The sequence below is a fragment of the Hyperolius riggenbachi genome, chromosome 11 (genome assembly GCF_040937935.1).
Source record: "Hyperolius riggenbachi isolate aHypRig1 chromosome 11, aHypRig1.pri, whole genome shotgun sequence".
NCBI lineage: Eukaryota > Metazoa > Chordata > Amphibia > Anura > Hyperoliidae > Hyperolius > Hyperolius riggenbachi.
In genome coordinates, this window is record NC_090656.1 from 85,354,088 (window position 1) to 85,363,702 (window position 9,615).

Sequence of the window (9,615 nt, forward strand, 5' to 3'; positions counted from 1 at the left end):
CAGTTAGCTAGTCAGTGAGTGATTGCTGTAGTTAGTTGTAGTCAGTGTAGTGTAGTGGGAGTGTGGGAGTCTAGTGATTATTTAACTGTGTGTAGTGCTGTGCAGGCAGGTTCAGTGCTGCAGTGTAGTGGGAGTGGGGATTATCTGTGTGTAGAGTGCAGGCAGGCAGGTTAGTGCAGCTGCAGTGTTCACTTGTATATTCCAGTGACAGTTATACACTTGTACTATTTGCAGGCAGCCAGTCACACCGCCGGCGCCGCCACTCTCTGCCAGCGCTGTTCATTCATTCTGTCAGTGACCTTGTGCCGTGCCCAGTGCCCACTGCTCGCTCGCTCAATGGCATATGAGCATCTCATTACACAGTGTGACATCCTTGTGTGCCCACTGCATCCTTCAGTGACCTAGTTGTATATCCAGTGCCCACTGCTGTGCCCACTGCATCCTTCAGTGACCTTGTACTGTGGCCACTGCATCCTTCAGTGACCTAGTTGTATATCCAGTGGCCACTGCTGTGCCCACTGCATCCTTCAGTGACCTTGTACTGTGGCCACTGCATCCTTCAGTGACCTAGTTGTATATCCAGTGCCCACTGCTGTGCCCACTGCATCCTTCAGTGACCTTGTACTGTGCCCACTGCATCCTTCAGTGACCTTGTACTGTGCCCACTGCATCCTTTAGTGACCTTGTACTGTGCCCACTGCATCCTTCAGTGACCTAGTTGTATATCCAGTGCCCACTGCTGTGCCCACTGCATCCTTCAGTGACCTTGTACTGTGGCCACTGCATCCTTCAGTGACCTAGTTGTATATCCAGTGCCCACTGCTGTGCCCAGTGCATCCTTCAGTGACCTTGTACTGTGCCCACTGCATCCTTCAGTGACCTTGTACTGTGCCCACTGCATCCTTCAGTGACCTTGTACTGTGCCCACTGCATCCTTCAGTGACCTAGTTGTATATCCAGTGCCCACTGCTGTGCCCACTGCATCCTTTAGTGACCTTGTACTGTGGCCACTGCATCCTTCAGTGACCTAGTTGTATATCCAGTGCCCACTGCTGTGCCCACTGCATCCTTCAGTGACCTTGTACTGTGCCCACTGCATCCTTCAGTGACCTTGTACTGTACCCACTGCATCCTTCAGTGACCTTGTACTGTGGCCACTGCATCCTTCAGTGACCTAGTTGTATATCCAGTGCCCACTGCTGTGCCCACTGCATCCTTCAGTGACCTTGTACTGTGGCCACTGCATCCTTCAGTGACCTTGTACTGTGCCCACTGCATCCTTCAGTGACCTAGTTGTATATCCAGTGCCCACTGCTGTGCCCACTGCATCCTTCAGTGACCTTGTACTGTGCCCACTGCATCCTTCAGTGACCTTGTACTGTGCCCACTGCATCCTTCAGTGACCTAGTTGTATATCCAGTGCCCACTGCTGTGCCCACTGCATCCTTCAGTGACCTTGTACTGTGGCCACTGCATTCTTCAGTGACCTTGTACTGTGGCCACTGCATCCTTCAGTGACCTTGTACTGTGCCCACTGCATCCTTCAGTGACCTTGTACTGTGCCCACTGCATCCAGTGATTCATTACTAGCAACATGTCTGGCAGGGTTTCGCGGGGTGAGAGGAAAGGGAGTTCAATTGCCTCAGCCACTTCTGGGACTGCTCCACGTCCAGGGAGAGGACGCCCAGCTGTACGTGGTCGTGATGCAGCAGAAAAGGGGGCAGCAAAGCCTGGGCCGAGTCAGCGGACGCCATTGTCCAAATATTTTAAAGTTTCTGGTCCCCGTGTGGTGGTTGAGCAAATGGAACCTGACGTACTCATGGACATCATGACTTCCTCCCAGACCTCTACTGTGAGCACCACTCCAAGCAGTAGCAGCAGCAGCCAACATCCCACGCTTGTTGTGACATCCACCCCAGCACCCACTGGTCAGCAGCCCTCCCAGGATGACAGCGTTCTGTCCCTCAGTCCGGCATCTGGGAACCTGCTGATGCAAGAAGCTCAGGACTTACTGGGGACTGATGTGGCAGAGATTGAGATCGGGCCACAATCACAAGCGTTGTTGAGCTCTGGTGATGAAGAAGAGGGGTCTGTGTCTGGGGATGTAGGGACAGAAGAGGAGGCGGGGGAGTCAGAGGAAGAGCTGGATTATGATGATGCTGCTGATGATGACGACGTTGTGGACCCTAACTATGTGCAGCCTGCTGAGTCCGTGGAAGAATGGTCAGAGCAGGATGACGAGTCACCTCGGCCTAGGCAAGGATATCGCCATATGTCAGGCAGGGGCAGGGGCATCGGCAGCAGTGGGCGTGGAGGAAGTAGACAGGACACTGCTTCAGCCGGCACCACCACCATGCAACCCCCGGCAACTACTACCACACATTGCTCCGCTGCACCCTCTGCTAGTGGGGGCCGCAGTAAATTAAAGTCACCAGTGTGGGATTACTTTGAGGAATGTACTGATGACAAAAGGTATGCAGTGTGCAGGTTATGCAGCAAAAGATTGAGCCGTGGGAAAAGTCTGAGCAAGATGGGTACCTCATCCCTCCAGGGCCACCTGAGAAGCCGCCACTGCCGCGAGTATGCGGACTTTAAGAGGAAGCAGGCACTGCTGGCAGGGGTTCCTGAGAGCAGAAGGCCCACCAGCGCAGCAGCATCCTCCCTCCCTCAGGGTCGTGAATCCCCCACAGCAGCAGCAGTAGTAGCACGCAAGCGCTCTTCCACCTCGGCTGCTCAGGACACAGACATTGAGGCTGGCAGCCAGTGTTCGTCTCTCTCCTCTGTCTCCCCTGCATCCCAGCGTCGTCAGACCCTGCTGAGCGACACCTTTCAGGGTCTGACCAAGCCTCTGCCTTCAAGCCACAGGCGGATCCGCAAACTAAATGGCTTGCTGGCCCGGGCCATGGCATCACAGCTGCTTCCCTACTCCCTGGTGCAGGAGGGGAGCGCCATGCGGACGCTGCTCCAATTTGGCATCCCCGAGTGGCAAGTCCCCAGTCGCCACTATTTCAGCAGGAGCGCGATCCCAGCACTCCACAAGTTTGCGGTGGAAAACGTGGCCCGTTCCCTGGACTACTCTGTGGGCAAGCGGGTCCACGTGACCATGGACTCGTGGAGTAGCAGATTTGGGACAGGTCGCTACCTGTCCTTTACGGCCCACTGGGTGAGGGAGGACAAGAGCGCATCAGCCCAGCTAGTGGTGCCACCACGCGGGATCAGGGGGGATGCAGAAGGGTCCTGTCAAGACACTCCCTCAGCACCCGGAAAGCAAGCCCGCCTCGGCAGCAGCAGCGCCAAGCCTCGGCACTGCCAAGCCCTTTTAAAATTGGTGACCCTGGGGAAGGAGAGGCTTACGGCCACCAACGTCCTGGCCGCCCTCAGGAAGCAGGAGCGGAGGTGGCTGACCCCCAGAGGCCTGGAAGTGGGGTATGTGGCAGCCGATAACGGGGCCAACCTGGTGGCAGCAGTGCAGCAGGGAAACCTCCAGCACATCCCCTGCTTGGCCCACGTGCTCAATCTTGTGGTGCAGCGCTTCTTGCGCACCTACCAGGGGATGAGCGAGCTGCTGCAGGATGCCCGGGCGGTGGTACGCTTTTTCCGCCTGTCAGCCACTGCCTCTGCACTCTTGTCCACCTTACAGCAGCAGTATGGAAGGCCACAACACCGGCTGATCATCGACATGCCAGTTCGCTGGAATTCGACTCCGGCCATGTTGGAGCGGCTGTGTCAGCACAGGCTGGCTCTTAGGGCCTACATGCTAGACCCAAGTGTCCCCAGCAACCAGCAAGTCCCCATGATTACTGCCACTCAGTGGACACTGATGCAGCAACTATGCCTGGTGCTGAGTCCCTTCCTGGAGGCAACCAAGATGGTCAGTGAGGAGCGGGCCTCTGTGTGCCAGTGGGTGCCCTTGGTTTGTCTACTGGAGCAGGTAATGGACAATTTAATTGAGCGTGGGGATGAAGCCCTGAGGCAGTTGGAAGAACAGGAGCAGATGGCAGCACAGTCCAGCTCAGAGGAGGGCTCACAGCAGGTAGTGGAAGAGTTGGAGGTCCCTAACCTGAATGAGGAGGAGGAGCAGAGTGCAGCAGGCGTTGTACGTGGATGGCGGTTTGAGGAGGACAACGACATGGCACAGGAAGAGGACAGGCATGCGTTCTGGGACAATGGCGAGGACGAGGAAGATCTTGCTGGCAGGGCCCACTTGTTTCCCATGGCTGTGCACATGTTGCGCTGCCTTCGCAGGGACCCCCGGGTGATCCAGATGCGTTCAAGGGAGGACATCTGGATTACCTTGATGCTTGATCCCCGTCTGAAGGGGAAGCTGGGAGACTTAATGACGCCATCCACCACCGAGCAACGCACAAGGGAGTTGAAGGAGGCCCTTGTGCGCAGACTACTGGAAGCATTCCCCCAGCCTTCCACCCCCACTGTAACTGCTCTGCCAAGCCAGCAAGAGGTGCCTGCCATTGCCACTAGCAGCACAACAACAACCACCAGCAGCAGCAGCAGCAACTGGCGCCCCGGAGACCTGAAGAGCCTAAGCAAGAGCCTGTATGCAGTGCAGCAGCCCAGAACAGAGGTGCCCGCCACAGCATCCATCACCAACCAGCACAAGCAATGACTGACCACCATGGTGTCTGACTATATGGGGTCATCCAGCGGGCTCAATGACACCGACAGCCCCGTGGACCCCTTGGAGTACTGGGTCAAGAGACTGGACATCTGGAGCGAGCTTTCCCAGTACGTCCTGGAACTCCTATCCTGCCCTCCTTCCAGTGTCCTCTCAGAGAGATGCTTTAGTGCGGCCGGTGGCGTGGTCACAGAGAAGCGCTCTCGGCTCTCCCACGCCTCTGTGGACAAACTCACCTTCCTGAAAATCAACCAGGCTTGGGTGGAAGGTGAGTTCCTGGCCCCTGTTGTCGGACACAGGGGGACATGAAGTGGCTGCTGCATGTGCTGTTGTTAACTATGCCTGCCTTTATAAAGACAGTTACTACCTGCCTAGTGCCTACCTTGGTTAATTTTTTGGTGTTATGGTACTACTACCAGTAAGTTGCCATGGTCATCCTTCTGAGCTGCTGAACTGACCGCCCGCTTTGTCCTCCTGACTCAGTCGCTACTACACTCTGCGTTCACACTGCCCGGGTCGCCGGGTGCATTTAATTTTTTGGCCAGCACTATGACGCTGTGCTACTACTACTGTGCTGCTGCTGCTGAACTGACCGCCCGCTTTGTCCTCCTGACTCAGTCGCTACTACACTCTGCGTTCACACTGCCCGGGTCACCGGGTGCATTTAATTTTTTGGCCAGCACTATGACGCTGTGCTGCTACTACTACCACCAGTATGTTGCCGTGGTCCTTCTGTGCTGCTGAACTGACCGCCCGCATAGTCCTTCTCCTGACTCAGTCGCTACCACCACTGCACTCTGCGTTCACACTGCCCGTGTCCACTGACAACTCTGCTGCGATGTCATTGCTAATTGCTGCAAAAAAAACAAAAAAAAATTACAAAAACCTCTCTGGAGCCTTTTTGCCATCAGCCACTCATCCTCCTCCAGCGGTACCTTCGCCGCCAAGTGCCATTGGAACTCGCCTTCACCTCTTTGACTGCTTAACGCGTATATCCCTTTTTAAAACCACTTATTACCAATTAATAGCCCCATTTAAAGTGTTGATTTCACTTTAAAATCCATTTTCTCTAGAAAAAAATTTTTTGGGGGAATTTTTTATGTTGAAGTTATGTTGCCCCTTATCACCTCGATAATCCATGCTATTTGGGGGACTGTAGCATGTATGGGGGCTTTGTTATTAACGTTAAAAGAAAATCCGCCTACGGGCGTAAATCCGCGCATGATTACGCCATTCACGGGAAAAAATCCGCGTGGTTGCGTGGACGCGGACGAAAAATCCGCATGCGGCGGGGCCGAATGCGGATTTTTTTTTGCAACCACGTGGATTTCCGAATTCGTGGATGAGGCACATCCGAGCATCCCTGTTTAATGGACTATTCTTATAAACTATGTCTGGACTGACTCAGATTGTACTGACCACGTCTTCTGGAAAGGGTGAATCTATCACCAGCTTGTCATACCTCGGCTATCGTCTGGACTGCCTCCAAACATCAGGCCTCAGGTGACTATATCTGAGTTCACTGTGCTTATATTACTCATACTGCTTTGTTTGGTGAATATATATGTCAGTCTGTATTCTACATCTGCCTGCAGGGTATTGTAGAATTGTATTAGGTAGAAGCTTTGTGCAGGTGTTACGGGCTGGGTTATAAGTCAGTCATATGGGCCTGAGCTGTAGTCATTGACCAGGCAAGCCTGACACGGGCATGCTTGCTACACAGCCATAGCAGTTAAGGCGCCTGTTTTTTTCACTGACCTGAAGAAGCAGGCAAGTACCTGTGAAACACATTGTCAATTTTATGCGCTTGAATAAAATACCTTTTTTCAATAAACTTGTCCAAATTCTTCAAGAGAGGTAAGATTCCCTCTCTGTTTATAAGGAATATCTTATTAGCCTAACTTTTATGCATTGGGCGCCTCCACTCCTGTTTTAAATGTCTTGTCATACCTCTTTTAGAGGTGATAGTTTTTTAGTTGTCACAGACCTAGGAAACCGAGCGGGACGGTTAATTTACCGTCTGCTCTGACGGTGGTTGCAAGGATTTGCAACCCGCCTTTGTGAGTATATATACATCCTTAGCAATTAGCAATTTGCTTTCTTGAATCTTACACTATTCTGCACCATTGGGCTCCTGGTCTCCTTTTGTCTTTTAGATGAACCTGGGGTTGTTGTAATCACAGGAACCATCGACATAAGCTAACTTCTAGAGATGCTTTAAATAGCTGTGATCATAAACAAACTGTTCCCTATCTCCTGCTTTCACACTGCAGCTGTCCTTGGCAGGTTTTAATGTGCCGTATCAATTGTTATGTATGTAAAACTTGCACCGGGGCCATAGCTTCTTAGCTATATAGGATACACACACACACACATAGGGTTGAGCCGAAATTTTCGAAATTATGGTAGTGTAATTGCCATTAAAATCTTAATTAATAATACCGTAAGCGTAATTTCCAACGCGTAATTTCGCGTTTCGTTCATAACGTAATTTCAGGTTAAACCATTGCTCAACTTCCTGTTGTTTTTGTTCGCATTAGCCAATCAGAAGCGAATCAGCGGTAGTCAGACGAACGCTAACAAATTTTCCCATATGAACGCTTTTTCGCGTTAAATAATGTAAAAACTAAGCATGCGCAGTTCAAGGGTGTATTGACAAGAATGTTTCTACGCATAGAGCAAGCTTTTTCGCAATAATTACACTGTGATCAATGAGAGTAATATGAACTATCGCGAAATTACGTTACGTAACTACGCTTACAAACGTTTGCATGCAAGGCAAACGTAATTTCGCGATACCCACTGTAATGCGAAAGCTACGCGAAAATGACGCTTAAGCGGAATTTCGCGAAATCCTTCTTCATTACGATTATGTACTTACGCCCATAATCGTACTTACACTAATAACGCGAAATTTCGCGAAATCGTAATTAAGTCATTACGCTCACCTCTACACACACACACACACACACACACACGTACACACACGTGTACACACACACACACACACACACACACACACACACACACACACACACACACACACACACACACACACACGTACACACACACACACACACACACACACACACACACACACACACACACACACACACACACACACACACACACACACACACACACACACACACACACACACACACACACACACACACTGTATAATTATAGTAAAGGGTGGCCTTTCTTTGCGAACTACAGTCTTATGGGATGGGGAGGACACACAAAGTGACATTGTGAGCAAGCTGTTTGTCTATGTTTTTGTTTTGTTTTTTGGTAACTGTATTACTGTATATTCTGGCGTATGAGACTTTTTAACCCTTGAAAATAACCTGAAAAGTCAGGGGTCATCTTATACACCAGGTGTAATTGATGCCGGGTGATACGCCCTATCCTGTTACCGACTCTCAGATCTCGCTGCTGAGGACTATAGTGAAGTGGCACAGGTGCACATGTGCAAGATCTGAGAGGGCGTGTTTTATGGGCACAGCATCATCTATTCTTCCATACCGCTCTGATAAACAGGGAGAGCTGACCAATCCACTTAGGGAGAGGAAGAATTGACCAATCCAACCAGTCAATCGCCTATATATGGTTGTATACTGGGTACCACATACAGTACAGCACCAGTATCTGTTCATACATACCAGTATATGATGTTTTTTTAATTTTTATTTGGTGTGCGTTGGAAGAGGGGTAGTCTTATACGGCGAATATATCCCAAAACTCTACATTTTAACTGGAAAAGTTGGGGGGTCGTCTTATACGCCGGAATATACGGTACTTTAGTTTTAGTTTCCTCTTCACGTGCTTTGAGAAATCAGATCCTATGTATTTGTACATTGGGTTTTAGATACTTTTTGTTGGAGATGTAGAACAAAACACAATTAAATGAATAGCCCAACTAAGCAACTGCCTAGCAATACTACCACTTAAAGTTTTATATATTTTTTGTCTTATTTTGATTATAAAAGTGACAGCAGGAGCTTCCTTTTATCTACACTGAAATCCTTCGGAGACTGCTCTGAACAATGGTAAAGAAGAAAAACAAAAACAGCAGTAAGTAAAGATAATCATGAAATAGTTCTTGATTATTGCAGTTTATTTGTCCTTCACTGTCTCCTATGGTTTTTTATTATCCTAACCCCATTATAAAATACCAAAGGTGACAGATTCAGAGGAAGAGGGATTTTGAATATAATGACAATGGAAGTGAACAACACTTCAATGACTTCATATCTTTTAAAGTAAATTGTAACAGCACTTTTCCTTAATGATTGCATGTATTCCTACATTCTTATCATCAAGTATACTAGCAGGTTGGAAATACTTGCTTGATAACCTTTCCATATTTTGTGATACGTCACTGCAAAGACTATTGTAATTTTACTATTAATAATTTTACTTGCATGCAAATTTCATAAAAATTGTTTGCAGCTTTAAACTGAATCGGTCACACTCACTTCCTGTTTGTATGCCACAATTGTGAGTACAGCTATTGCCAAGCAAAAGTGCTATCTTTGCTTGCTGATTGGTGGACTACTGAGGATTGGCACCTGCAGCATAGGCACAAATCCATGGAAAGTGATAGAGGCTGCATGAAGTATATGTGGTCCAACATCAAGTTGCATAAAATTCGCACAAAATTTGCATGCAAGGTGGAATTATTAACATATGAATATCCATCTCTAGTGGACAAAACGAGCAGAAGGAAAGGTTTACGTGCCATCTTTCTGCCCTTTCTTTTTTTGTTGTTTCTTGTCTCCTCCCACCTAATCTTTTTGATCCTCATTTTCTCTGTACTCCACACTTTCATTCTCTCTCTCTCTGCACCCATTTTTTTCTGCATTGCCACCCACCCCCATGTTATCTAGTTATCCTCTTCTGTTTCCTCTTACTTCCCCATCCGCTCTTAGTTCTACAAACACAGAACATTTATATTGCGCTTTTCTCCTGGCGGACTC

At 49.3% G+C, this 9,615-nt stretch overlaps 1 long non-coding RNA gene across 1 annotated transcript in view; it reads left to right on the forward strand.

Moving 5' to 3' along the window:
* Window positions 1-8,708, forward strand: part of LOC137538526 (uncharacterized) — a 141,828-nt gene extending 133,120 nt beyond the window's left edge. The window contains exon 3 of the long non-coding RNA XR_011024818.1: window positions 8,626-8,708. This is a non-coding gene — a long non-coding RNA (uncharacterized lncRNA). The remainder of the gene's footprint in view (window positions 1-8,625) is intronic.
* Window positions 8,709-9,615: the final 907 nt, after the last annotated feature.